The sequence below is a fragment of the Lynx canadensis genome, chromosome A1 (genome assembly GCF_007474595.2).
Source record: "Lynx canadensis isolate LIC74 chromosome A1, mLynCan4.pri.v2, whole genome shotgun sequence".
Classification (NCBI taxonomy): Eukaryota; Metazoa; Chordata; class Mammalia; order Carnivora; family Felidae; genus Lynx; species Lynx canadensis.
Window position 1 is genome coordinate 196,533,724 of NC_044303.2, and position 8,241 is coordinate 196,541,964.

Here is an 8,241-nt window from a genome sequence, read left to right on the forward strand (position 1 = left end):
ACATAACTACAGATTCTGCAGACATCCAAATAATAAGAAAATATTATGAACATCTTAATGCCAGTAAACCTGATAGCTTGGATGAAAGGGACAATTCCCATGAAAGATCAAAATACAAAAATCAATGTATATCTACATAGTAACAACAAACAGAAACCAAATTTAAAAACAGTGCTAGGGTCATCTGAGTGGCTCAGTTGGCTAAGCGTCCAACTCTTGATCTCAGCTCAGGTCTTGATCTCAGGGTTGTGAGTTCAACCTCTGCGTTGAGCTCGGTATTGGGCATGAAGCTTTGTTTTGTTAAAAAAAAAAAAAAACAGCACCAGTAATAGCATTAAAATATGCAATATAAATATACCTAATAAAATATATGCAAAACCTATACACTGAACACTATAGAACATTGCTGAGAGAAATAAAAAGAACCGAAATAAATGGAAAACTGTATCTGGTTGGTTGGGCAGAAGACTCAAGATCCCAAGTTTCCCCAAACTGGTCTATACATTTGACATAATCCCTATCTAAATCTCAGCAGGCAATTTTTGTTTGTTCGCTTTTGTAGAATTTGGCAAACTGATTCTAAAATTCTTATGGAAATACAAAAAAAGTAAACAAGTCAAAACATTCTTGAAAAGGAAACATAAATTTGGAGAGCTTCCTACTCAATTTCAATACTTTCTGTTAAAGCTACAGTACCAAGAGAGTGTGATACCAGCTTAAAGTAAGATATATATGACTCCATTTATATGATGTCCTGAAATAGGCTCAATTAATCTCTGGTATAAGAAATCAGATTTGTACACCCAAAACTAACATAACATTGTATGTTACCTATACTGGAATTAAAGTTTTAAAAAGTCAGAGCAGCAGTTGTCTCAGTGAGTGGGTTAACTGGAAGAGACATAAAGGAATTGATGAAAATTTTCTGTATTTGGGTATGCATTTCTTAAAACTCATCAAGCAATTCACTTAAATTGTTTGCACTTCACTGTGTGGTACTTATATACAATGAAACAAGACAACAAAAAATCACATTGTAGATGAAAAAAACACAAAATTTGTAGCATTATAAATGAAAATTATTTCAGTGAGAGAACAGAATATGAAGGTGCAACCTACTTTATATATTTTTTAATGTTTGTTTATTTATTTATTTATTTATTTTAAGAGAGAAAGAGCACAAGAGGGGGAAGGGCAGCGAGAAAGAGAGAGAGAATCCCAAGCAGGCTCCATGCCATCAGCGCAGAGCCCAATGAGGGGTTCAAACTCACAAACTGTGAGATCATGACCTGAGCTGAGATCAAGAGCCAGATGCTTAACCGACTGCACCACCCAAGCACCCCATCTACTTTGTATTTTTTAACAGTAGTTGGTAGTGTTCTGAGGTTCAGGTCTTTTGGAAAAGGATCTTCATGTTATTATGGTTATAAAGCAATGAGATGATTTGGAATAACCTGCTTTAATATCTGTATTTGTTGGCTATTTCCATATTTCCTCCTTTTTAGCATTTCCACTTAGGTATATAATCTTAGGCTCCTTTCCATTGGCTTGTATCAAGAGTTTCTGGGATCACATAGGATTACAAAACAAACCCAAAACAAAAGGGGCGGGGTCTATGGTTGTATCCTGTCTTCAGAATTTCAGACCTCCCCAAGTTGTCTGGACTGGACAAGTGCTGAGACCAATAAGCTTGAAACCCACGACCCGTGGGCAGAAGTGTCTGTTCAGGGTGGAAGAAGAGGAAGATGAGGAGGAGGAGGACAAGAAACCCTTGTCCTCAACACAAGTGGTTTTATGCTGGAAGCCACAGGTGACTACTACCACCTAACATCGAGGAAGAGTGCTCTGTCTTCAGCCAGGCTTTTGAGGAAAGGGAATCTGACAATGGGTCTGACACAGATGAGAATCTACCTCCCAAGCTGAGCAGATTGAAAATGAATGTGGCTTCTCCCGGGACGATTCACAAATGCTGCCACCGGAAGAGAAGTCAGGGCCAGGGCTCCAGCCGCAGTACTTTGGAGGCCAGAGACGATGCCATTTGATAAAGGTACTCTGGCCTCATTGCTGTTCCTGGAAATGTCCCAAAAGCTTAGAACAATGCCTGTCAGGGGCGCCCGGTGGCTCAGTCGGTTGAGCGTCCGACTTTGACCCACGTCATGATCTCACAGTTTGTGAGTTCGAGCCCCATGTCGGGCTCTGTGTTGACAGCTCAGAGCCTGGAGCCTGCTTCAGATTCTGTGTCTCCCTCTCTCTCTGCCCCATCCCCACTCATGCTCTGTCTCTCTCTGTCTTAAAAATAAACAAAACATTTAAAAAAATTAAAAAAAAAAGAACAATGCCTGTCACAGAGTAGGTATCCCATAAATATTTGCCAAATGAATTACATAAAAATTTCTTGATTCTGTTCATGGGAAAATAGAGACTTAGGTAGCTGCAGCCTTTCAGTTTAGTAAGTGTTATTTAATATATATTTTGTAGGGGCAGAGAACATATGCCTTAGGCTTGTCTATAGCTAAAAAGCTGGTTGTTGGAGGAAAAGTTGGCCTGGAAGCTTAGAGAGGTAATGTAAGAGTTAGTGAGCATTAGTTGAGATCAAGAGAAATGAGGTAGATTCTATGATAAGCTAGCAGCAACTGGGTGATAACTAAATCACCCAATAAGTATGACAGGTTACTTCATACTTCATGTATGATGACTTCTTTGTGTTCATGGCACCCAAACCCCTTTATTGACCAGAAAGGTCCATGAATCAGACCTGCTGTCTCTAGCCTTAGCATGGTGGCTCTCGTGACATTAGAAGCCATATTTATTTGGCATCTGATTTAAGTGACAGAGTCTGTAGAGAAAAGTCCAGATAAGTTCTCAAGTTGCTATTGCCATAATTAAGAAACTGTGCTGAATGTTTTGAAAAACATCACAAACATCACAGCTCTCAAAATCCACTTAAATCATGTGATTTAAGATTAAAGACTGGCAGAAAAAATTTAACCATATAAATGACCTATTTGACAACTCCTGTACATTTGAATTAATTTTCTGAATATGTGTTGCTTCATATTATTTTTAAAATATTTATATAGGATAAAAATTTTAATGCATTTCTCTAAAGTGTTTACAAACCCACTGTAATTATGTGTAGCATATATAGATATGAATGATTTATTCTAATTGTATTATTCTCCTTATCCCAAATATTTTTCTTTCTAATGCTGAATACCCTTAGATTTATTTTTTATTTTTTTAATGTTTGTTTATTTTTGAGAGAGAGAGAGAGAGAGTGGGAATGGAAGAGGAGCAGAGAGAGAGGGGGACAGAGGATCCTGAGCAGGCTCCATGCTGACAGCAAAGAGCCAGATGTGGGGTTTAAGCTCATGAACCATGAGATCGTGACCTGAGCCGAAGTTGGATGTTCAACCCACTGAACCACCCAGGCACCCCAGAATTTTTTGTTTTTGGATTCAAATTAGTTAACTGAATCCCCTTAGATTTTTAAATTCAAAACCTGAACAATATCACAGGATATTTGATGCCTAAGTTAGATCTCCATGGAAAATTTAGCCTACTATCATGGGCTCCATGATAAAATATCTAGTTCATAGACAAGAACCAAATTAGTCATAATATGGGGTAATTTTTGTTTTCTAGTTATTGTGAAGTTGCGAGTATCATTTAGACATATAATTCTCAAGGTTTAGTGTTCGTTATAATTACTAGGTTCATTCCAGTCCAGTTAAATGTTTAGAGGTGTGTAAACATGGATTCAAAACCAGAAAATGTTTCCTAAGTTCTAGCTACTGGAAAAGAAGCTTGATATATGGTAATGTGGAAACATTTTCTAGAAATATCAAGTTGATACTCTTTCCTATTATACTGGATTCAACAAGTATCAAGAGTTTTGACTCTTTCTTTCCCAGGCTCAGTTAGAACACCATGCAGACACTGAGAATAGTATGTACATATGCTCTTCAGACTTGAGTGTTGAGTAAATAGAATTTCCTTAAATGAACAGAAGAGAAATAGAAGGCTCATAATTACTTGATGATTTTCGGCCCAATCTAACTGGAGTTATGGTATTGCCATTCATAGATTCTGGGATAACTATTGGTGAAACAAGTTTTGGAGGGAAAGTAATAGTTCCATATAAAATGTTGATCTTTTCATCAATATGTAAGAGCTATAAGTTACAATTTTTATTTTTTATGTTTTTTTAACATTGCTAATTGTAAATTTTTGATAACTGGTTGTATTTTTTGTGGGTGCATTTTTAATCAGACTTTTAAATACATTTCTCACACAAAAATTTTTAAATAACTCTTGGGGCACTTGGGTGGCTCAGTTGGCTAAGTGTCTGAGGCTCAGGTCATGATCTCATGGTTCGTGAGATCGAGCCCCATGTGGGGGCTCTGTGATTCTCTCTCTCTCTCCCTCTGCCTCTCCCCTGCTTGCATGTTCTCTCTCTCTCAAAAAAAATTTTTTTTTTAACTTTTAATTTTCTTTAGTACATTTTAATCTTAACTCTTAAATCGTTTATCTATTTGAAGTTGTTCTACAGTAAACTACGCAATATGAGTGAAATGTTCCTCCCTAGGGCTATCCAGTAGTCTCAAGTCTCAAGTCTAATTATTGAACATTCATCTTTCCTAGGCTGGTATGAAGCATCAACTTTATGATATATGATATTTTTGTATGTGATTGAGCTTATTGTTTTGTTCTTTTGAAAAGATAGTATATAAAATCCAAGTTTGGAAATGTGAATATCAAGAGCCATTGGAACATCTGTGTGTCTCTGAATGTTTCCTCTAATTTACCCCCATTGTTTATAATTTTCTGCCTCACTCAAGTCCGATGTACTGCATATATTGAAACATGCTTCAATTTGATCAGATGCAAACTGATCAATATATCATTTGTATTTATAATTTAGTCTAAGTATATTCATCCCATCTGTCATGCCTGCTGCCTTTAGCTTTCTTTGCTCCCTGCTTTGCATTCATTGCGTGCCCCACTGATCCTCAGTGTAGACAGAGATGACAGCTGGAAGATATATTAAAAGAAGTTCTAGATTATGAAGAACTATGAGCCCAGAGGATGGTTAAGAGAGGTGAGGGTCAGAAACATTCTCACTGGAGCCCAGTGTTCCTTTCATGCATGCTCAGAAATGTGTCATTGTCTTTCCCCAAGTACCTTAAGAGAAGCCACATTCCACACTGCACAGTATGGTGTCTGGGGAGCTCTGGATGTTCTGACATATTCTAATTCACTCTCAGTGAATTCACTCTCCCTGCCACTGTCATTACTGCAATTCATGCAGGTCCCTGCAAATAAATAAATAAATAAATAATAAAGAATTAAAAATAGCTCTGTAACTCTCTCCTCCACTCTGATGGAATTTACAAGTAGGAAGATAACCAAAGAAGTTCTCATCTAAGAATGTTTTTAGGAGCATTTTTGCATTGCTTATTATAAACTAACCTGGAATTTATGGATTAAGGGTCATAACTCAGAGAACAGAAGTTAGTCACATAGGTTCCCTGTGTAACTGATGGAATGTAAAAACTAAGAGGCTCTGAACTTAAACAGCTTCCTCAGGCAAACTGTACAACACAGTGAATATTCATCTCTTATTCTGAAAACAAAATATATCCCAGTGCAAAAATCTATTTTTTGGAGGCACAGATGATAGTTTGGACTCCTCCAGAGATAGATATCGCTATCTTTGTGCCTGCTTTTTGCTTGTATCCTTCACTGATTATTAGTAAAATTTGCTATTAAGTACACAGCAGTGCTCACTTCAGCAGCATATGTACTAAAACTGGAATAATGCAGAGAAGATTAGCATGGCCCCTGGGCAAGGCTGACATGCTATTAAGTAAAGTGTATAATTTCTAGGGATCTACTTTGACAATTTGACTTCTGTGGGTAGTGTAAGGACTTTTGATCGGAGCTCTGCCATTCAACTGGCTTTTGGTGTGCTTCTGAAATTGCTATGAATTCTTATGCTCAGTTTCTCATTATTATCTTATTTTCTCCAAAATTTCAATTATCTCGGGTCTTTAAATTTTCTTGTTCTTGTCTTTTTCTACTACTTAAAAAAAATAAACGTTTATTCATTTTTGAGAGAGAGAGAATGAGCAGGGGGAGGGACAGAGAGAGAGGGGAACAGAGGATCCAAGGTGGGCTCTATGCTGATAGCAGCGAGCCCAGTGTGGGGCTTGAACTCAGGAACTGTGAGACCATGACCTGAGCTGAAGTCAGACACTCAACCAACTGAACCATCCAGGTGCCCCTCTACTAATTTTGATTCCTTGGGGTAATCATTAATTTTGGTAAAATTATTCATAAAATCATTGTTTTCTTCCTAAGTTATATAGGAGTTAGGAGTTAGGCAGTCCTTCTGTTTGGTGCATCATATTCAAAATACTCAAACTAAAATCAAAACATTTGATTTCTTAATTGAACTGCTTGTTCCCTTCTCATTTCACAGGAATGGAAAGTTCCTTACATGTTCTCACCAAGAACAGTGATGCCAATTCGGTCCATCTGGTGTGTAAAGCTGCAGAGTGGTACCCAGAGCCTGAGGCAAGCTGGAAACCTCCAAGGACATAATTTAAAGCCACCCTCTGAAAATGACGGAGCAAATGGGAAAGGCCTATTCTCTAGTGAAACTTCAGTCCTGGTAATTGAACTCAAAAATTGTGCTCTGTTCCATTCTCAACTCCAGGCTCAACCAGAAAAAGTGGACAACTATTTCTGTTTCAGGTTAGTTTGTCTATAATTATATCTCATTGCCTGGAGAAGTGCTTTAAAATTGAATGCATATTGTTGAGTTTCTAACAGAAAGGAAAATGATAACTGAGTTCCTATACTGTACTTTTTAGAACCAAATGAACACTTACCAAAATAACTACATCATTCTCTTCTCTGATCTTTATCATTGTATTCTTTCTGCTAGCTTTGAGTTTACATTGTTCTTTTTCTAGCCCTTTAAAGTGTAAATTTAGGTTGCTGAATTGAAATCTTTCTTTTTTAACGTAAGCATTTACAGCTATAAATTGTCTTTTTAGTATTGTCTTTTATTGTATTCTATAAGTTTTAACGTGTGTTTTGTTTTCATTTGTCTCAAAATATTTTCTAATATCCTTTGCAATTTCTTCTTTGACCCATTAGTTGCTTAAAGTGGGGTGTTTAATTTCTACATACTTGTGAATTTTTGGTTTTCCTTCTGCTATTAGTTCTTTGTTTCGTTTCATTGTAATTAGAAAGACACTTTGTGCAATTTTAGTTTTTTAATACTTCTTAACCATTGTTTTGTGGTCAAACATGTGGTCTGTCCTGAAAAACAACCCATGTGCACTTAAGAAAAGTATTTTCTGTTGTTGGAATGTTCGATGTGTCTGTTAGATGTATTTGACGTTTTGGTGGTGTTCAAGTCCTCTATTTCCCATTGATATTCTGTCTGGTTGTTTTATACATTATTGAGGTATTGAAGTTCCCTACTATTGTTGCAGATCTATTTCTGTCTCTGATTCTAACAATGTTTGCTTCATATAGTTTGGAGGTATGTTTGGTGCATATATGTGTGTAATTATCATATCTTCTTGGTAAATTGATCCTTTTATCAATATATAATGTCCTTTGACACTCTTTTTTTAAAAATATGTTTATTTATTTTTGAGAGAGAGCATATGGGAGCAAGCAGAGGAGGGGCAGAGAGAGAGGGGGACAGAGGATCTGAAGCGGGCTCTGTGCTGACAGCACAGAACTCATGAACTGTGAGATAATGGCATGAGCCAGTCGGATGCTCAACTGACTGAACCACCCAGGTGCCCCTTTCTTTGTCTCTAATGACAGTTTTTGACTTAAAGTCTATTTTATCTGATATTAGTATAGCCACCCCACTCTCTTTTAGTTACTATTTGCATGGATATCTTTTTTCCCATCCTTTCACTTACACATTCTTGTGTCTTGTGGACTGCATATACTTGTATCATTTTTTAATCCATTTTGTCAATCTCTACCTTTTGATTGGGGAGTTTAATCCATTTACATTTAAAGTAATTGCTGGTAAGATAGCACATACTTCTGCCATCTTGTCATTTGTTTTTTCTATGTCTTACAGTTTTTTGTTCCTTGTTTCATTACTATTTTTCTTTATGTTTAGTTAATTTTTTTGTATTTACATGTTTTTATTCCCTTCTCATTTCCTTTGGTGTATATTTTATAGGTACTTTTTTGTGGTTA

The 8,241-nt window shown here is 36.6% G+C and overlaps 1 non-coding gene across 1 annotated transcript; it reads left to right on the plus strand.

The window, feature by feature from the left end:
• The first annotated feature begins 5,782 nt into the window (after positions 1 to 5,782).
• On the plus strand, positions 5,783 to 5,889 carry LOC115526333. The gene has a single exon (XR_003972589.1). It is a non-coding gene; the product is annotated as a U6 spliceosomal RNA (small nuclear RNA).
• The last annotated feature ends 2,352 nt before the right edge of the window (positions 5,890 to 8,241 follow it).